The 22,050-nt window shown below is 44.1% G+C and overlaps 1 long non-coding RNA gene across 2 annotated transcripts in view; it reads left to right on the top strand.

Annotated features, from left to right (window-relative positions):
* The window catches only part of LOC126949182 (uncharacterized), an 86,554-nt gene that overhangs the window by 18,458 nt on the left and 46,046 nt on the right, over positions 1-22,050 (top strand). The window lies entirely within an intron of this gene.

A 22,050-nucleotide genomic window follows, 5' to 3' on the forward strand; every position in this document is an offset into this window, starting at 1 on the left:
TCATCCAGCTTTTGTTCGTAACAGTGGCACTAAGTGTCTCTTTATTTCCTAATTCCAAATAAAACCCTCTTGTTTGTTTCACATGTATTTCTAGACAAGGACATTTATTTTTTAATTTGAAAGCTTCCTTCAAAATGAAATAATCTAATTTTCTAAATATGTTTTCAAGAACAGTATGCGGCTACATCTTTTTAAATCCCCAATTTTCAGGAGGCCATGTCATTTTTCAACATAGTTGTTACAGTAACAGTCAGGGGCTGAGGTTTGGTGTGAGTACCTTTGTTTTAGGCACCATCTCTGCTGGCTGTCAACAGGTGACTGATAGGCTGAGGGGCAGCACTGTAGTGAGTCCACGCGCTCCACACGGTGCAGCTGAGGACACCAGGAGTAGACCGCATTCTACAGCGCAAGTGCTTGTTGTAAAGAAGCAGACTATTTATTTAGAACAACAGAAGAGCAGTTATTTTACTTTCTAAGACTTGCTGCCTAAAGGGTGGATGGCGACCTGGAAGCAAGGGCATCACCTGGGAGCTTGTTAGAAATGCAGGATCTCAGGCCCCCTCCTTGCTGAATCAGAATCTGCATATTTAAAAAAAAAAGCCTCAGGCAATTCATTTGCACATTTTTAAAAAGCTGTTTTAAGCCTATGAGTGTGTGTTTGTGTGTGCTTATTTCCTTTACTATTTCTATGAAAGGACGTCCTTTGTCACTTAGGTTAAACATTCTGCCTTAGACTTGTGTGGCCTTCTGTAGGCACCTAACTCCTTTGAGCTTCGGTTTTTCTTCTGTTAAATGAAGAAGTTGGACCAGATAAACTCTGTGTTCTATCTCGGTTCTATGGTTTTAGTAAAAATCCCTAAGCAACAGAGCTTTGTAACAGTTCATTGCTTCTATTTAAAGCCACCTTTGGGCATTTACACATTTTTAGCCCTGTCTGCTTTATCCTATATCCAACTGCTAAAATCCAGTCTTCCAGAATGTGACCTACAGCCGCTTCCATCAGACTCACTCGGGGACATTGTGAAAATGCAGATTCCTGGGCCACAGCTTAGCCTTCCTGAATTGGAGTCTCTGGGGACAGGTCCTAGAAATCCACATCTTTCACCTCTGCGTTAGAGTGCAGGCATTAGCATTTTCTTGCCACTTTCTAAATAGAAAGGTCTCTAGGGGTTTTCTTCTCTCATTACTTTCTCTTGTTTTTTAAATTCACGTGCTCCCTTGGTGCCTTAGACAAATGGAGGCCCAGTGGAAGAAAGGAGAATGCTGAGAAAGGAAGCTAGTTTGGAGAGGGGAGACATTGACTTCGTGGTAACAGCCGATGATTTGAATGAAATTGTCTAGAAAACATACCAGGCTGTGGTACTGAAGTATACGTAGAGAACTGGTGAGCTATGGGTTTGTGGGTGCCCTGATGTATGTAGGATTGGGAACCTGGTCACCTCAGAGCACTGAGGGATGTAAAGGAAAAAGAATGAAATACATTTAAGTGTAAGAACACATGTCTGAATAAGGCAGCAGAATCTTCCAGGCAGTGGGAGGAGAGAGCTAGCTGCACAGAGGACCTAAGGGTTCAGCTTCAAGGACTGCTCAGAGTTAGAGGGTGGGAGGAAAAGAGGAGTTAGTGAGTCCTCCCAGGAGAGCTTGGAGAGGCAGAGGAGAATGAGAACAGCAGGAGAGAAGAGCATGGAGGTGGTCAGACACTATCTGCCAGTCAGTCTGTCTCCAGAAGGACTCGTGCACTTGGAATGAGGGTTCAGTGTCTTTAATCATGTCACGGCAGCCAGATTATATGTGATTTAAGAGGGCAACAGGAAGAGGAGCAGAGGAGGGGAGGGTGACGGGGCCTGTGATTGTGGTGATGTACTTTTGCAGGACAGGGGAAACACTGGGTCATTTCGAGGGAAGCGGTCTCCTCGGTGGAGGGGTGGGTATTCACCCTTGGTGCCTGTACGGTGCTTACAAGGTAGTGCCTGTGAGGTTGCCACCTCGGGAAGGAAGTGATGTGGGTGCGATGGGGGAAGATGGTTGGTAAAGACACAAACATTCTCGGCCAGTTGGCAAACATTGGGAGCAGCAAGCTGGAGGCAAACAGATGTCAGTATTTAGCAAGATGTTAGGACATTTTGGAAGCAAGAAAGCCCTTCTTTCAGCTCACTTCCAGGAGGGATTGGTAATTTTCTTCCTCACTTGAACTTTGTCAGCTACTTAACATAATTCAAACACACTGTAGCTATATATGGCAGATGGTCAACTTCTCTGGGGAGCTTAGATCACGGACACCCTCAGGTCAATTCAACAAGCATGTCTCGAGGGTGTTCCTTATGTAAAGCACTGACTTTGGCTAGTAGGGATCAAAAAAGCTGGGCCTGCCCTTTAGGAGACATGGTTCTGAATGTGTGTTGCTTTCCAGTTAGTTCGGTTATCAAGTGAGCTACTGAGCAGCAATCAGGGAATTTTGTTTTAAGCAAAGAAAAATACACACTTTAGTGCCACTAACAAGACAGAGAAGGTGATTTTAGAGAGCTGTTAGAATTCAGTTAATTTTGACCAACATTTATCAAATGATTGAGGTTTGATGGGCCCCATGTTAAGGATTGAGGATACAGAGATAAATATGATGGCTTTGGCCTCAAGGAGTTCAGAGTCTAGCAGGGGAGGCAACCAAGAAGGCATAATTACAACTTAGCCTACACATCCTGCAATGGGGTCACCACTGGATGCTAAGGAAGCATAAACCAGAAGGACTGAGCTCAGGAGGTGATTCTGATTAAGCCTTAAAGAACAAGTAGGAGTTTAAACTGCTGAGAGACTAAAAAAAAGGTAAATGAGATGATGTGATTCCTCTCTGGCAGCCATTCAGAGGCAGGGCATGTAGTTTTGGTTTGTAGAGGTCTGCTAGGGACTTTCAGGGCTTTTAGCTCCTGAAGATCAGGCAGGGCACCTTGGATGACATCTTCTCTATACTCTTCCTCCACTTCTCTCTTCCTTGTTTTTCTTTGTTACTCAGAGAGGTCTGAAGCAATAAGGAAAGCAACAGTAACTAAGGCCCGTTCCCCTTGCTGACCTCCAACAGCGCACGCTGCCCACCCAGGGTTGAGGAGGAAATCTAAAGGTTTTTGAGAGGGTGCCCAAAGACACCATCTGGCCATTGTATGAGCAGATTATCTGGGCACTGAGGAAGAGAATGGGGTATGTCTGTTAGGACAACTCTTTGGTTTGGGATTGAGAATCTCAAAGGTGGCCCTCTGCATCTGGAATGGCCCAGCCTTGCTTTTCTTTCCAACTTGATACCCCTTGAGCTACACATACATTGTGTCCAGAACAAGAGTATTCAGACAAAAACAAGGACAAAATGTTGACCCCTCAAAATTTCCTCCCCTCTTGGTGAGACTTCTCACCCCAGGATGACCCCCCATCCCTGTCTTTGGGAGCTTGTCCACTGTTCCCCCTTCCCTGAGTAGCTGACAATGGACATAAGCAGTGCTGTCCTGTGTGTGTTGTTTACTTGTGTCTCTCACATGGTCTTGGCTGCAGTGGGGCAGGAGCTACATTGGGAAGGTGGGTCTTTTCCACTCAGGAAAGACTGCTTTGTACTAGATTTATACCAGAATTGAGTGGAAGGAGTTTTGGAGTAAGAGAGAAGGTTTCTTATTTTCAAAGACTAAGAAGGAAAAGCATAGCAAGGAGCATACGGCATTGTGATGATAGGGCCGGGTGCTGATGTGGCTTCAGCAGCAGCTTATGAGCTAACACTGCAACAGTTTCAGCAAGATGAGCCCAGCTCTGTGCAAGGAGGATGTGTGAATTCAGAAGGGTTACATATTTTGGGGAGAAGTTAAGGAAATTTGAATATAGGTTGGTTATTAGATTATATTCAGAATTATTATTAATTTTGTTAGGTGTGGTAATGGTATTGTAGCTGAGTGCCCTCATATTTAAGAGATTCGTATTGTAGTATTTATGGGTGAAATGTCAGGATGTCTGTAATTCACTTCAAAATAATTCAGCAAAAGTGATGAAGCAAATATGGCAATAAGCTAATAATTGTTAAATCTAGGTTATGGTGACTAGTTATAGTAGTCTTTGTACTTTTCCACATAACTAAAACATTCCTTAGTAAAAAAAAAAAAAAAAAAAAAAAGTACAGGCTCTGAAGCCAGACTGCATGGGCCAAATCCTGGCATGTGGTTTTAACCTGTGTGCCATTTTCTCCTCTTTAAAATGAGATGAGATAATAAAGGTTCCTACTGCACAGTTGTGTGAAGATGGAATTGGATAACACATGGAATGCTTAGATCAGTATCTAGTCCATAAATTCTCAACTACTGTTGTGTTATTATTACTAAAAAGAAACCACCTCAAGAAGTTGAGCTTCCAAGCCCAGACTGTGGCTGAGAGAGAACATAACTTTTCCGGAAGCCAGTCAGAGACATCCAACTCAGTTCGTCTTCCAGTTGGGGTGAGTTTGGTGGGAGCAGGAGTAGAGCTGGGCTTGTTGGGGATCCAGGATCCCTGATGACACCCTTTTTCCTGGGAGGGTGGCGTGAGTTTTGTCAGGGAGAGGGGCAGCGGATCATCTCCCAGAAAAGATGTGAGTCATCAGGCTAGGTGGGAGAGCATATTAGACAATGACGTGAACATTGTGTTGTGTTGCTTATCTATGCTCAGAACTGAGAGTTCTAGCCATTATGATTTCTTTTCTTTCTATGTTGCACAAGAAATTTTGCATGTAGGGATGAAGAGGGCTGTGGAGAAAAGAGAACTCAGCTTCTCTCTGGAAATTCCACTGCACCAGAGAGAGTTGTGAATGTGTTGAGTTGCATTGTATAGAGATTTTCAGAGTGAATCAATTGTTCAAAGATGACACTAGTGTGAAATGGGTTCATTAGATGTACTAGTCAGGGCTTTGTCAGGAAACAGATGGCCCAGCCATGTTGGGTAACCTGAGGAAGGTTTAATGAAGGGACTCTTTCTTTTTTTTTTTTTTTGAGACGGAGTCTCACACTGTCACCCAGGCTGGAATGCAGTGGTGCCATCTCGGCTTACTGCAACCTCCACCTCTCAGGTTCAAGTGATTCTCCTGTCTCAGCCTCCTGAATAGCTGGGATTACAGGCACCCACCACCACGCCCAGCTAATTTTTTGTATTTTTAGTAGAGATGGGGTTTCACTATGTTAGCCAGGCTGGTCTTGAACGCCTGACCTTGTGATCCACCTGCCTTAGCCTCCCAAAGTGCTGGGATTACAGGCATAAGCCACCACGCCGGCCTAATGACGGGACTCTTTACAAAGGTGTAGGGAGGGATTTAGACTTGAACAAGTGAGGGAAGTGGATGGTTACCAGAATGTGTGTGAAAGAGCAACCTCAAAAGGAGCTGTGACCTGGGTAAGGGACATAACGAGCTCATGGGCAGCCATAACAGTGTCTCGAACAGCGAACACCGCAGCTTCACCCTCCTTGCTTCTGCTGATCTCCTGCCACAACTTTTCAAATGCTGAGCTCAGCAGAATGCCAGAGGGCAAGGGAGCCTTCCTATGATCCATCTAGGTGAGCCTTGGGCAGTCCGCCAGCTGGAGGACAGACAAACAGGGGCAAACAGGAGCCCCTGGTTGACTAGGAGAATGTGAGGCTTTTAGGAAAAACAGTTTTCTTCAATCCCCTTTCAGTTAGTTTCCCAGCACTAACATGTGAGCTAGGTGATCGCCGTACTGTAGCTGCATAAGCTGCAATATCTTTACACAAACTCCACTTTCTAAGGATGCAGTGTTAGCTGTAGTGCAGGCTGGAGCAGACTTCAAATCCCCAAATGGGAGATCCAGAAGGCTCCAGAAGAGACATTAGAGATAATTTAGTCTATTTGCCTCATTCCTTCAGATAAGAAAACAGTTCCCAGGAGGCAAAGTGATTAGTCCACAACTTCTTCATGGCAGAGTCAGAAAGGGGACGCTCATATCCAGGCTGTCAGTAAAATGATATTTTCCGAGGCCCTAATCCTACTCTGACCTCAGATATGATATTAGCACTTATCCTCTCTTCCTACGTCCCTGACCTTGACTGATCTTTCCTGCCCTACCCCACCCCACCCCACCCCACCCCCCCTGTTGTGATGGGGAATTACTCTGATGCAATGGTGGCCTTTAAGTATGCTCTATACATAGTTGGCACCCAAACCAGAGGTCATGGAACTGGAACCTCACAGCCAAATTAGGATTCTCAGATCACATGGTTCATTAAATCAATTTAAAGCACACAGCAAAACAACAACAACAACAACAAAAACCAACAAACAAACAAACAAAAAAAACACAGGAGGAAAGATATGGGATAGGTCTGTGCACTCAGGATAGTATAGAAATGGAGAGAAGGATCACATCCCTGACTTCTGGGTTACATATCCAAGTCTATGTCCTGTGTATCTCTCTGCTATGTCAGCTTTTCCTGCTGCTGATGTGTTTATGGAAACCAGAATTGAGAAGTGAGCAGGTGGGCACAGCAGGTAGGAGGTGCCTGTTCCCAACACACACTCAGTTTTTCAGAGAAGCACTGGGGCAGCAATGCAGGCCGGGGAGCCACTCACCGGTTATCCTGATGAACTGCTCTGGGTTCTGGGTGCATGGCTTGGGCAGAGGACTGGTGAGGCCTGACTAGGATATGAAGACACAGTCTGAGAGATTCCTGACATAGTCTGGTAACTACCCACCCGCCTCCTGATGTCCTGCACGTGTCTCCTCAGGCCCTATGCCTTAGCTCAGCTGGTTGGCAGTGGCCTTGAGGTCAAACCATGGGTCTGATTCCTATGGGGCCCAGCTGGGCTTCCACAGAGGAACAAATGGCTTCTATTCCATGGGCAGTGCCTCCTTTAACCCTGAGTGGCTAGTCTGAAAATCTCATCCTTGAGGGGGCAGGATGACAAAGTTTGGATAACTTAACCAAATCCCAGTTCTAGGATCTAGATCCCAATTCGAGAAGTTGGGGCTAGGGATATGGTCGTCCTTCTGGGAGGAAACCACCCACCTCCATCGGTGAACTCAGTGTACTCGCCTGGGCCCTTGTCAGCCTCCACTTGGTGTAACCTGCCTTTCCACGGGTAGCAGCCTCTGTGACATCCTGTGAGGTTGCAGCATGTGAGCATCCAGACCACTTTGTGAAATTAGAAGTAAAACCAAAAAGGCTGGTTGGCCCAGTGACACGGATGACAGTCCCACATCCATCTACGTTTCAAGTTCCTGGGAGGCTTCTCTTTTGCTGAGTGTGCTATACAGTGAGATTTAATCTTTAGAGTTCATCTAGCAGCACCTCTGTTTCCACCTAACGTAGTCAATATCTGTGCTTAGACCAGAGACACAAGAGGCAGCTAGTGCAAAACCCCCTTCCCCATCTGCCTTCATCACAGACTAACATCGAGGCCTCTGCCCTGCCATGTCTGGAGATGATAGAGAAGCCTGGTAGATTTTAAATATTTATTGATTTACACCCTTTCCCCAGCAGTTGAATAATGCTTATTGACAGAAGCACTGGGGACGTATCATTTTTACAAAAAGAAAAAAATTATCATGGAGCTTGGAGGAGTTGGGGAGGGATAAAGAGGAGCCCGCACTGAGTGATGGTCTCAGGACGGAACAGTGTGACATTTTCCACTGGATGCATGAGGTAGCAATGTGATTTGTGATGTGAAAAGGGCCTCCAGGCCCTGGCAGTGCCTGCATTGAGACTGAAGACTGAGGATGTAAAGTGGGTGTCTGACCTCCTGCTTTGGTCTTTCTGGATGTCGAAGCATGAATAACAGCAAGGACAATAATCATTAGTAATCATACCTAGTGTTTATTGAAAGCCTCCGCACGTTTGGTATAAAGTCAAGCATTTTCACAAATATCTCATTAATCTTTAAAATAACCTTTGTGGGCCCTATTTTTAAGAAAAACAGACTCAGAGAGGCTAGGAACTTGCCTAAAGTCACACAGCTATTAAGTGGCAGAGCAAAGACTTGAACCAAGTGGTCTATTTGTCTATTTCCATAGTCCACATTCTTTCTATTGGATCGCGTTGGGGGGAAAGGAATTCATGTAAACCTGTCAGGAGGAGGAGGAAATACTGAGGGAACGTGGTTAAGATGTCTGAGAGACTGGGGATATCCCAGAGCTGAGTTGACACATGTCCCTCTATGTCGTGCACAGCCCAGGGTCAGTGCTAGAGAAAATCACACGAAATCTGCTGCTCCCATTTACTTGTAGCAGGGAACAGGGCATGCTTGAGAAAAGCAGGCAGGTTGGATTTTTAGGTGTATAGGGCAAAAATAGAAAATCAATGTAAACTGTAGTAAAGTGAGAGAGTCCTTCATTGTGCAGTGGGGAACCATTGAGTATTTTTGAGTGAGGGAATTATATGATAGGACTGCTTTGCTTTAGCAAAATTAATTTTTGAGCGGTGTTTAGAGTGGATTGCAGAGTGGACTAGGTAAGTGCTGTAAAGGAGTAGATACCACATGCAGCTGAAGCTCAGAGGAAAGGGAGGTGAGCTTTGCCTGGGGGAGTTAGGGAACGGTTTGTAGAACATTTGACCTAGGCCTGGAAGGATGAATTTGGTGAGTCAGTGAGTGGGAAGGCCAAGATATTTCTTTTTTTTTTTTTTTTTTTTTTGAGACGGAGTCTCGCTCTGTCGCCCAGGGTGGAGTGCAGTGGCCGGATCTCAGCTCACTGCAAGCTCCGCCTCCCGGGTCTACGCCATTCTCCTGCCTCAGCCTCCCGAGTAGCTGGGACTACAGGCGCCCGCCACCTCGCCCGGCTAGTTTTTTGTATTTTTTAGTAGAGACGGGGTTTCACTGTGTTAGCCAGGATGGTCTCGATCTCCTGACCTCGTGATCCGCCCGTCTCGGCCTCCCAAAGTGCTGGGATTACAGGCTTGAGCCACCGCGCCCGGCCAAGGCCAAGATATTTCTGGAGGAGAGACTGGAGAGCCTCTCTCATCAGGCTACTGTGCAAATGGGCTTGACTAGCAGGCATGTATTTAGATACCATCTTGCTTTGAAAGGGATTTACAACAGCTTAAAAAAGTGTACCACAAGAAGATAAAGAAAAATAAGGAGGTGATGAAATACAGGCAGAGGAAAAATTAAGGTAGGAAAAATGAGATGAAGATAGGATTAAAGTTAGTACAGTTAGCTGGATTTGATCCCTATATTCTGCTCTCTAAGGCTTATGGACAGAGACCACTGTTAAAGATAGCAGGTGTGGAGTGAAGGCAGAGACTGTGAAGTGGTGATGGCTGAAAAACTTGCAGTCCTGAAAGTCTCTGCTCTGAGTACCAAGCTCAATGATCGGTGGTGAGAGGTCCAGGAAGCATCCACATACATACTTACCAGGTCCTTGCAGAACCTGCTGGCATTCTCTCTTTACTGAGAACATACCATACTGAATCTAGATCCGAAGACTTTGTTTCTGCTGGAACCTTTGCTTGAATGTTCTTTGCATCCTAGCCATGGTCTTCATGAGGCTGCAGCATGTCCCATTACCTGTGGGGAAGAGATCTTCTATGACATCACCCTGTTTCCATCGCTGATCTCCCTGAACACATTCCGTGACTTGTCATCACAAACCCCCTTTCATTATTGCTGTTTCACGTGGTAGGTGTTTGCTACCCAGCTAGATAGACGTTAAGCTCCTGGAGGACAGCTGGGAATTTGTTTCCTAAGTCTCAGTGCTTATCCCGGTGTTGTTTATAAAGTAGCAGCTAAGTAAATGTAAGCTTGACCTTCCCTTCCTCTGGCATTTGCCTTGTGTGTCAATTTCAGTGGGTCCTCAGCCCAGTCAGGAGCTCTTGGTTTAAGGACTCCTCTGTCGTTGTCATGGGCCTGTCCCTTCTCCTTTCCAGATCTCAGTTTTGCCACCTATAAAAAGAGAGGATTTCACTAAATGACAAAGTCACTTTCACATATAAAATGTTTGTGTGACTGAAATTGCCTTAATTAGGGATACTTTCTGCCTTATCTTGCCCTCTTCAACTATCTTTTTTGTGTGTGTGCTGATGTCCGTCATTGAAAGGTTTCTATTCATGTTTAAACTTCATGTTTAAAACTTAGCATTTCTATGTGGAAGGTGATCAGGAAGGGGAGGGAGGCAGCCTTGTGCCTGATTAGATGACATGGGGGGCATGGTGTACTTGCCTGCATAGGTGTGCTGGGATGCCTGGTGATCTGAGATCAGTCAGGTGTTACCTGGTGGGTGACTTCTCTAATGGTGTCATCCCATCCCTTGCAGGTATAAGTCTGCTGGAAATTCACTTAAAATAAAAGCAGCCATTAACTAAGCACTTTCCAAATGCAATCTATTTCTCCCAACAACTCTGAAAGGTAGTAGTTCCTCCCATTTATAGCTGTGAAAACATACCTAGAGAGGTTAAGTGATTTGCCAGAAATGTTCAAAACGAAGATCTCACCTAGGGCTGTCTGGCTCCAAAGCTTGGGTTCTTTTCATCAACGTTGCCTTGCAACTCAGCCCAAAGGAGGAGAGCTGGAGACATCTTAGTCTATCTGTGCTGCTATAGCAAAATACCTGGTACTTGGTAATTTATAAAGAACAGAAATTTATTGCTCATAGTTCCGGAGGCTGGGAAGTCCAAGATCAAGGAGCTGGCAGGTTTGTTATAAGGATTCAGTCTCTGCTTCCAAGGCGGCGCCTTGAACGCTGTGTCCTCTTTTATGAGGGCCTTCATCTCATTCATGATGAGGGGAGAAGCCCTCGTAATTTAGTCACTTCTTGAAGACCCCACCTCTTAATACCATCACATTGGCTGTCAAGTTTCAAGATCTGAATTTTGGAGGGGATACATCTGAACCATAACTCTTTTCATCGACACTTTCTCCCAGAGAAAGAGAGCAGAAGATGTCCATGTCACAACTATGTAGGAAAGTGAGAATTTCCCAAATGGCAAAGTGTCTCCTCTGTTAGAATTTCCCTTAGGCACATCAGGTCTTGGGTCAGAGAGATTCATAAAAGACCTCTTGGCCGGGCGCGGTGGCTCACGCCTGTAATTCCAGCACTTTGGGAGGCCGAGGTGGGTGGATCACGAGGTCAGGAGATCGAGACCATCCTGGCTAACACGGTGAAACCCGGTCTCTACTAAAAATACAAAAAATTAGCCGGGCGTGGTGGCGAGCGCCTGTAATCCCAGCCGCTGGGAGGCTGAGGCAGGAGAATGGCATGAACCCAGGAGGCGGAGCTTGCAGTGAGCCCAGATCGCACCACTGCACTCCTGCCTGGGCAACAGGGTGAGACTCCGTCTCAAAAAATAAATAAAAATAAAAATAAAAATAAAAGACCTCTTGAAGATCTCTTCTAGGCTAACGAGTCTGAGACTTGAGGAATAAGATGTATTTCTATGCCAGGTTTCAAGTTTCTTTCTTCTAACAACTAAAGCTGGATGTTTTTCCATGGACTGTTGACACCAGGGAAGAAAAAGAGGATATTGGCCAGGATAAATGTAGTGGGAGAGGAGCTATTCCTTTTTAAGTAGTGGATATCAATTTTCTAAATACAATCCAGGAACATATTATACTTCCTTCTGCAAGTCCTTGTAAAGGCAGCAGCTCAGTGCACTCTTATTCCTGGACTTGTTCTGTTCCGATCTGCTCCCTGTATCTGCTCTCTGTGTCTCTCTCTGCTCCTCTGTCTCTCTTCCTCTTTCCAACCAACACTTGAAAGTGGTCTCTTCCTGTTAATAAAGCAAATATCTGCAGTTTCACCTGACAAGTCAATCAATGCCATTGATGAGGTGGTTACTGCAAATGAATTCCTGTTTTACTTGTGAAATAACCTTGAAATAAAAGAGAATATGGGGATCCTGGCCCGGGGGAATTTAGCCCATAGAGGTTTCCTGGAGGTAACAGTGAAGCCCATCCTCCCACATCCCCAGGAACCTGGAAATAATAGAAATGAAGCTGCTTCTGAGGGTTCAGTTAGGTCCATCCATGTATCCCACATGGATGTCATCTACCACCTGTAGCTATGGACCAGAAGGTGTTTTGCAAATATATGAAGCAAAATACTCCATCCGTGTGACCTGGAAATAATGTCAGGGATATTGGCTGAAATGTGATTGTAATTTAGTAATATAAAACCTAATTAATTGCTCTGAGTGCAATTTGAAGATTCTATGGAAGGTGCTGGCCAGCCAGGGCACTCCTGAAAGGCAAGTTAAAGCAGAAGCTGGTGGTGCCCATTCAGACTCTGGCTGCCCACCAGGGCCATTTGGTTCTCCAACAGGACCAGCACTATTCTTGCTAGTCCATCCCATCACGACCTGCTGATGTTGAACCATGGCTTGTTCTGCAGACTTCCCAAGCCTTGATTACATGTTCATCATGCAATGTTCCAGTGACAGCTTGGCGTCCCCAGTGCATCAGCCTACACTGATTACACTGAACTAATAGGCACTCCAGGGTCCTGTGGCAGTTGTGTTTCGTTGTTACTTTTGGCACTCAAGATACAGAGTTTCTGGCTTATCCATCAGCCTTGTGAGCTTGGTTAATACAAATCTTCACCCAATGATAGATCTGCTATCAAAGTACTGACCCAGTCTAGTTTCAGAGCACGCACCCTTTACGTGTGGGTTAATCAAGAACAGTGTCATCTGTGGAGCCTCTTGGAAGCAGTAAATGGCCCACTCCTTTTAAAATTGCAGGCGTGCTGCCTTTTCCATGCAAACTTTACTCAAGAACAGGCGGCAATGACATTGACACATAGGAAGGACTTCACAATTTATTAAGCAATATATAGACAAACCCAAGAAAATACTGTAAAAAAGATACTATAGGGACAACTAAGACCCAAGGAGCTGCCGAACAGAGTACTAGCATCAGTCACCACCCACTTTTTAAAGTAGCCTTTTAAAAGCTGCATTTAGACTGAGGAGAAAATTTAAAAAGGAATAAATCTTCTGTTTAGGAAGATGTTAGTACTAGCTAATATCAGTAGATTGCTTTTTATGCACTAACTACTGTATCAAGCTCTTTAAAATAAGCATTACTGCAATTGATCCCCAGAACTGCCCTTTTAAGTAGATAAACACTATTTTACCTGTTTGATAAATGAGGATATTGAGCTCTGAGTTCACTCAACTCATAATTAGGAGTGCCAGGATTCGAACCTATGCACATAGCTACTATAATTTATTGGAACAGGCTTTTGCAGGTGACACAACACAGAAGTCTTTTGTCTCTGATTTCTCCATCAAGGCACCGATCTCAAGCCCAGAATGGTGTAGTAAGTTTCAGGGTCCCATCATATGCTATAGGATGACTGAGGGGAGAAGTTCTGTTGCCTGTAGTTTTGAAGGAATGAAGGGACTTGGATAGCAGAGATAGAGGCTAAGAAAGTGTTGCAATGCCTCTTACCACGTTGGAGGTAGTAGGAGAAGCAGAATAGATGGATGGGATAGGTTACAAGGGAACAGTGGGGCTAGGCAGGGGGTGCTGAGCTTACTCACGTTTGCATTTCTAGTCAGCTCCCTGCTATATGTCCAAGATAGAGATGCAGTAACAAAAATTGAAGGAATGGGTAAATCCAGTCATACTCTATTGTTTGTTTTAGAAGTCTCGGTTCATAGCTTCAGAATGACTTCTATGAGTGTGTGCCCTGAATTTCTGAATCTGGAGCTCCATGCATTGAATGGGCACTGTAATGAAGAAGGAAGGGCAGGGCCATGGCAGGCCTGATTGGTCAGGGTTTAACCAAATGCAGTGGACAGCCTCTGATAGTCTAGTCAGAAGCATTTTCTGTGACTTAAATCTGCATTTGTTCCTGTTTTCCAGGAATATGTAAATTTTGGAGCCCACAATCGCAAGGTCCAGAGAATGGAGCCCAGAATTTATCTTATCTGGAGAGAGGAGACTAAGGAGCTATTATGAAGTAGATAGATCCCATCCCACTGAAACTCAGTCACCTCTTCTCCATCAACTCTTAGAACCTGGAAGGACTGTCCTATCATTTCTCTTGATCAGCGTTTCTCCTGCCTGGAAGAGTGTAGACCCATAGAGTACCTCACGTTAGCTCCCTCCTACACATTGTAAGAATGTTATATAAGACAAGTTCTAGTGTCCTGATGGCTTACGAACCGCACTTTTAAAATTTTTTTTTTTTTTTTTTTTTTTTTGAGGCGGAGTCTCGTTCTGTCGCCCAGGCTGGAGTGCAGTGGCGCGATCTCGGCTCACTGCAAGCTCCGCCTCCCGGGTTCCCGCCATTCTCCTGCCTCAGACTCCCGAGTAGCTGGGACTACAGGCGCCGCCACCACCACGCCCGGCTAATTTTTTTGTATTTTTAGTGGAGACGGGGTTTCATTGTGTTAGCCAGGATGGTCTCGATCTCCTGACCTCGTGATCCGCCCGTCTCAGCCTCCCAAAGTGCTGGGATTACAGGCTTGAGCCACCGCGCCCGGCCTAAAATTTCTTTAATTTGGAGACGTGTCAGTGAATTTTTTTCATTTTGTTTCTGGCCTCCAAGTAGTTCCCTGGAAAAGTATTTTTCCTGTTGTATTGTTATTCAACTTAAAAAAGCTTTTTACTATAGTATCTTGGAAATTTTATGTAAATTAAATTTATGTAAATGGACAGATTTTCATTAATTCACATTCATATTTACTCTCTCAAAAACTATTACAAACAAGCTTTGCTTTTATAAGAGCTCTACTGTCTTTTCCTTTGATAGATCGTGCTTGCTTGCATGCCCAGTAGTCCTATTCTTAAGCTATGTCCTGCCTACTTTCCTGGTATGAAAATTAGAATTCTCCCTGGATCCTTTCTTATGAATGGAGGCTACATGGGCACTCTGCCAGTTCTAGAGCATGAGTGACTTTGTAATCAGAGGTTACACATTTTGGGCAGCCTCGCCACAATTTCACCCTTGAATTCCTTTAGGACTCCCAGGTGGATGCCATATGGTTCTGGTGATTTCTTTACACTTCATTTGTCAATCAGGATCCCATGCCCTCACTGCAGTTTCAACCCTGACCTCGCTCCTGTCCATCAAGGAGGGCAAGTTGGGAAGGATTTTCATTCTTGAGGACACCACTTGTACCAAGAGTATCATCAACTGGTTCCACTGATTTGGCCCCATTGGAACAAAATAACCTTTGGGATTGACCTTGGCATTGGCATGTCTCAGGTTTATTTTTGGTCTGATTATTTTCCTGGTTGTTGTTCCATTTTTATGAGCCATTTCTTTCTCCAGGTTCTCTTTGAAATCTCTATCTGGTCATGCAGGGATGCTTGCTTTCTTGAGGGTCTGCTATTTCAGGCCCTGGCCTCACCCCATCTATCCTGGAATTCTAATACTATATTTAAAAATAATAGACTGTAACTTTATAAACTTTTCCTTTTGATCTCCCACTTTTGATATCTCACTTTCTTTCTCTGAAATTTGGCATTTGGGTTTGGGGTGCAGCTTGAGGCAGGAGCAGGACACGCTGTAGAGAGGGAGTGTGGTGCGTTCTTACCAAGAGGCCCTTTGGCAATGCAGATGCGGAGCTGAGCATGCTGTCTGAGTCAGGGCAAACTCCGTTCCTGAGGCTTGTGCTCTGAGTCAGGATCTGCACCAAGGACGGCCCAAGGTTGCCAGCCTTGTGAGCGTACCCCTGTGTCTGCAGTGTGGCTTATGTACAGGCTTCCTTCCACATCTCATCTCGCATACTGGCCTGACATGCTGCAGGACAGAATCTCTGCAGGACAGACTAAGAGAATGGGCTGAAGTGGCAGCAGGAGAAACTAATTTTGCTGGAGAATTTCCAAGGAGCCCAACTGGGGAGCTCAAGGAGAAGGTGGACCCTCTTTGGAGATATTTAGAATATCTATCTGTGTGAGCAGGAGACACAAACCCAAGGGAAGCAAGGAAAGCTGGGGTTGGGGGGTAGGAAGGGAGTTCCTGAAGCTTCTAGGCTGAAGCTTCTGCTGATCAGGATCATTTCTCCACTCCAGCAGCAAGTGCCTGACCAGAGTTAAGCTAATTGTTAAATTAGAATGGCTGGGGAAGCAAATTGCTTCATGATGGGGTTTCTCTGACTGTGTCCAAGGCTGATGTCATCTGGCCTTGTGCTGTGTTGAGGGTGTGGTGTGGGGTGGTGGGCAGGACTGACACACGTGTTAATGAACCACCCTCATCCGCTGTAGCAAGCCCTTGCTCCTCTGAGGAGCCCGCGTCTTCCATTGAGGAAAAATCACTCCCAACTCATCTTTGCTTCTGTTTAATGTCTCCAGTTCCTGAATCTTGCAATGATGATATTTTAGATCGTTTTCTGTAGAGGTTGTGAACTCAGATCCCTATAGGGGCCAGATCATTAGCATAAAAGATCAAAATGGCCCATGTATAGATGATGAGTGGCAGCAATCAGGGACAGTAGGGGTGGTGGGGACTGTGACAAACTGGAGGGTGGTGTCCCAGCAGCTACTCAGCCCCAGCTGATTGATGCCATGTAGGAATGTGGGCTCCATGTTGCCAGACCTTCCTGCTTCAAGAACAGCAGCAAATATGCACTTTCTTTGTGAAATGGCCTGATTTTTAAATGTTGAAGCTAATTAAAAGACATTGTGTTGGTCAAAGTCCATTTACAAGATGAGTTTGTCCTGTGTGCCCCTAGTTTTGCCACTTCTGATTCTGGTTCAAACTCCTCAGATTACAGATTAGGAAACTGAGATCCAGAGAAGTTAAGCTTCTGGTCCAAGGTTACAGGAAGTCAGTGAAGGAGTCAGAATCACTACCTGTGGCCTCTAACTCCTGTCTGCTGCTATTCCACTTCTTGGTGCTGGTTTGGACCAGACATTGTCTGTGCTGGGTCAGTCTGGCTCTCAGAGGAGAGTAGACCTGGGTGGACATGGTCGTGTGATGCCTCATGTCACATTATTACCCCTCTGCTTTTGTGGGTTGCTGGGCTCAGATGCCCCAAATGGGTGGGAAGGCTCAGGGAATTCAGGAAGCTTTTGCAGGTAGCAGCAATGCGTAGGGAGAGGAAGAGAGTGGGGAGGATTTAGGCTGCCCCCCTGGTTTGAAGCTCCTGAGGACTTAAGGCTCCAGTACTCCCACCCATTAATTTCTACTCTTTCCCATGGCATGCACATAGGCAGAGCCACTTCCAAATCCTCATCCTTCCAGTCATTCAAGTGCATAGCTTGGGATCATCCTTGATTGTCCCCGCTCTTCCTCAGGAGTTCCTCAGCTCTGAATCCCCTTGCCAGTCCTACCGCCACTCTCCAGTTCAGAAGTTTAATGATACAACATTGGGACTATTGCAATAGGCTTCAAACCTGACTCCCAATCTATTCTCCCCATTACTGTCTGATATGTCTTCCCAAGCACAGTCTTTGAACCGTGGCATGCTCCTGCTCCAAGTAGCTCCCACTGGATAAAGTAGCAACTCCTAAACTTGGCATCCCAGGTTCCAAAGCACTGCAGCATTGCTGCCATGGTCATAAGGCTGGCCTGGGTGTGCATCCTAGCTCTGCCACTTATCAACTGTGACATAATGGGCAATTTTCTTGACTTCTGTCAACCCGTTTGCTTCTTTGTGATAGGGGGTTTTTACATAGAATTGTTTCAAAGAATAAATGAGATCATGAATGTAAAGCAATTAGCCTGGAATATACCGACTACTCAAAGGTATTATTCAGGGACCTCTAGGCTCTGACCCTAGTATTACCTGTCCCATAGGCTTAGCTCCAGTGTGAACTACTTGGTGATCTCTGTGGCTTTGCTCCTGTTTTCCCATCCTCTAATATTCATCTTTTTGTGGTGCTCCATTATATATTTTGTGCCATAAGTATTTGTGTACTTGTCTTGACTTCCTTACTCAACTGTATGTTGTTTGAGGGCAGGACCTGGGTTTGACTCATTCTGTACTATACCTAGCATAAGAGACACAAAGTGTTTGTGGAATGGATATTTTTTACCTCAGTGAAACAGCTGCCTAGACTTGGGTTCCACATTAATTAGTTAATTGATAATGTGTTTATTTATAATAGCCTCATGGATATTTATTGGGTCCTACTGTGTTTAGGGGCTCAGTGATAAAAGCATCAGGTACAGTCTAGGCCCTGCAGTGTACTAGGGAAACAGGCTGGTAGAGTGACCATAAAGATGGTGACAGGGCAGGTGCAGGGCTGTGGTTGGGGAGGTACAGGGCTGTGATGGGAGACACTGAGGAGGATATGGGAGCACATAGCAGAGACAACAAACATAGTCCTAACATCCCCAGGGCTTGCTGGAAGAAGAGGTCTTTCACCTGAGACTAGAAAGATGAGTAGAACCTTGACTCAGGTACATAGTAAAATTGCTTTAAGTCTCAGTTTTAAAAATCTTGTTTTATTTGCATTCACTCGCAAGCACTTACAGAAATACTTCCTTAGTACTAGGTTTTCTGAAGTGATCTCTCACTCTCAACCAAGGCAGTTGTTAACATTCCGAAGGTTTCTAGGGACTGGGACAAGGGTTGTTGATTGTATTCAAATTTTAAGGAACACCAAGCCAACAGCTGTGGCTGGAGATGGAAAGTTTTCTCTTTTAAGAGCTGAGCGGAAGATTATTCTCTTCTCTTTGGGAAAAGATAATCATATATTTTCATGCTGTCAGGGTGCGGCCTATTCTGTTTTTGTTTGTTGCTTGCTTGTTTTGTGGCTTCAGCTGTGTGGATACAGAGCAGGAAGGCTAGGAGCAGGAAGAGGCTGGGGCGTTTTCTGACCCTGCAGATAGTTCTTCTTGGGTCGGGAAGAAAGACTGTGGGAGCAAACATGATCTGCAGCTGCAGAGGAAGCCAAGGGGATTTTTGCATCAAGGACAGTCTTGGGGATGAGGAACTGTATATAAGTCAGGAAACTTGACACCAGAGAGAGGCGGCCACAGAAGATAAGGGGTCATCTCTGTAGACCCTGTACAAAAGAAATGTACAAGAGGAAAGCGAATGGATTAAGAATCATTGTGATGGAATAATCAGAAAGATTATGAATGATACTTACATGTTTCTTTAAAAGGGATTACTTTTTGGCTTAGTGCTTGCACTCTGTTCGCTTGTTATTTTATTTTTATTTTTTATTTATTTATTTTTAATTTTTTATTATACTTTAAGTTCTAGGGTACATGTGCACAAATGTGCAGGTTTGTTACATATGTATACATGTGCCATGTTGGTGTGCTGCACCCATTAACTCGTCATTTACATTAGGTATATCTCCTAATGCTATCCCTCCCCACTCCCCCCACCCCACGACAGGCCCTGGTGTGTGACGTTCCCCTTCCTGTGTCCAAATGTTCTCATTGTTCAGTTCCCACCTATGAGTGAGAACATGCGATGTTTGGTTTTCTGTTCTTGCAATAGTTTGCTGAGAATTATGATTTCCAGCTGTATCCATGTCCCTACAAAGGACATGAACTCATCCTTTTTTTCCTTTTTTATGGCTGCATAGTATTCCATTGTATATATGTGCCACATTTTCTTAATCCAGTCTGTCATTGATGGACATTTGGGTTAGTTCCAAGTCTTTGCTATTGTGAATAGTGCCGCAGTAAACATACATGTGCATGTGTCTTTATAGCAGCATGATTTATAATCCTTTGGTTATATACCCAGAAATGGGATAACTGGGTCAAATGGTCTTTCTAGTTCTAGATCCTTGAGGAATCGCCACACTGTCTTCCACAATGGTTGAACTAGTTTACAGTCCCACCAACAGTGTAAAAGTGTTCCTATTTCTCCACATCCTCTCCAGCACCTGTTGTTTCCTGACTTTTTAATGATCACCATTGTAACTGGTATGAAATGGTATCTCATTGTGGTTTTGATTTGCATTTCTCTGATGGCGAGTGATGATGAGCATTTTTTCATGTGTCTGTTGGCTGCATAAATGTCTTCTTTGAGAAGTGTCTGTTCATTTTATGAGGCCAACATCATCCTGATATTAAAGCCTGGCAGAGACACAACAAAAAAGAGAATTTTAGACCAATATCCCTGATGAACATCAATGCAAAAATCCTCAATAAAATACTGGCAAACCGAATCCAGCAGCACATCAAAAAGCTTATCCACCATGATCAAGTGGTCTTCATCCCTAGGATGCAAGGCTGGTTCAACATATGCAAATCAATAAATGTAATCCAGCATATAAACAGAACCAAAGACAAAACCACATGATTATCTCAACAGATGCAGAAAAGGCCTTTGACAAAATTCAACAGCCCTTCATGCTAAAAACTCTCAATAAATTCGGTATTGATGGAACGTATCTCAAAATAATAAGAGCTATTTATGACAGACCCACAGCCAATATCATACTGAATGGGCAAAAACTGGAAGCATTCCCTTTGAAAACTGGCACAAGACAGGGATGCCCTCTCTCACCACTCCTATTCAACATAGTGTTGGAAGTTCTGGCCAGGGCAATCAGGCAGGAGAAAGAAATAAAGGGTATTCAGTTAAGAAAAGAGGAAGTCAAATTGTCCCTGTTTGCAGATGACATGGTTGTATATTTAGAAAACCCCATCGTCTCAGCCCAAAATCTCCTTAAGCTGATAAGCAACTTCAGCAAAGTCTCAAGATGCAAAATCACTGTGCAAAAATCACAAGCATTCTTATGCACCAATAACAGACAAACAGAGAGCCAAATTATGAGTGAACTCCCATTCATAATTGCTTCAAATAGAATAAAATACCTAGGAATCCAACTTACAAGGGATGTCAAGGACCTCTTCAAAGAGAACTACAAACCACTGCTCAATGAAATAAAAGAGGACACAAACAAATGGAAGAACATTCCATGCTCATGGATAGGAAGAATAAATATCATGAAAATGGCCATACTGCCCAAGGTAATTTGTAGATTCAATGCCATCACCATTAAGCTACCAATGACTTTCTTCACAGAATTGGGAAAAACTACTTTAAAGTTCATATGGAACCAAAAAAGAGCCCACATTGCCAAGACAATCCTAAGCCAAAAGAACAAAGCTGGAGGCATCATGCTACCTGACTTCAAACGATATTACAAGACTACAGTAACCAAAACAGCATGGTACTGGTACCAAAACAGAGATATAAACCAATGGAACAGAACAGAGCCCTCAGAAATAATACCACACTTCTACAACCATCTGATCTTTGACAAACCTGACAAAAACAACAAATGGGGAAAGGATTCCCTATTTTATAAATGGTGCTGGGAAAACTGGCTAGCCATATGTAGAGCTGAAACTGGATCCCTTCCTTACACCTTATATGAAAATTAATTCAAGATGGATTAGAGACTTAAATGTTAGGCCTAAAACCATAAAAACCCTAGAAGAAAACCTAGGCAATACCATTCAGGACATAGGCATGGGCAAGGACTTCATGTCTAAAACACCAAAAGCAATGGCAACAAAGCCAAAATTGACAAATGGGATCTAATTAAACTAAAGAGCTTCTGCACAGCAAAAGAAACTACCATCAGAGTGAACAGGCAACCTACAGAATGGGAGAAAATTTTTGCAATCTACTCATCTGACAAAGGGCTAATATTCAGAACCTACAAAGAACTCAAACAAATTTACAAGAAAAAAACAAACAACCCCATCAAAAAGTGGGCAAAGGATATTATTTCATTTTTAAAAGTATTAAACTATGCTAACTTCTTTTTAACCACACATAACATTTAGGACCCAGAGCCTAAGGCATCTAGCCACCTGGTGGAAGAGTATACCACCTGTGGGATTTGGAATCGATGAGAATATACACTAATTGAAAATTGATTCTGCAGTCAAAATATGAAATCATAGAACATTAGAATTGTTGGAAATATTAAAGATTACATAATTTTTCTTCTAATAAAACCCAACATCTTTTTATATACAGTATTTTAGTTGAATACCTCCAATGACAGAGAGCTCATGATCTGGCCTGACAGGCTATTTTGTCATTCATTCTTGTTAGTTAGAATGCTTTTTCTTTTTATTTATTTATTTTTTGACGAAGTTTCGCTCTTGTTCCAGGCTGGAGTGCAATGGCATGATCTCGGCTCACTGCAACCTCTACCTCCCTGGTTCAAAC

This window comes from Macaca thibetana, chromosome 2 (genome assembly GCF_024542745.1).
Source record: "Macaca thibetana thibetana isolate TM-01 chromosome 2, ASM2454274v1, whole genome shotgun sequence".
NCBI classification, from domain to species: domain Eukaryota; kingdom Metazoa; phylum Chordata; class Mammalia; order Primates; family Cercopithecidae; genus Macaca; species Macaca thibetana.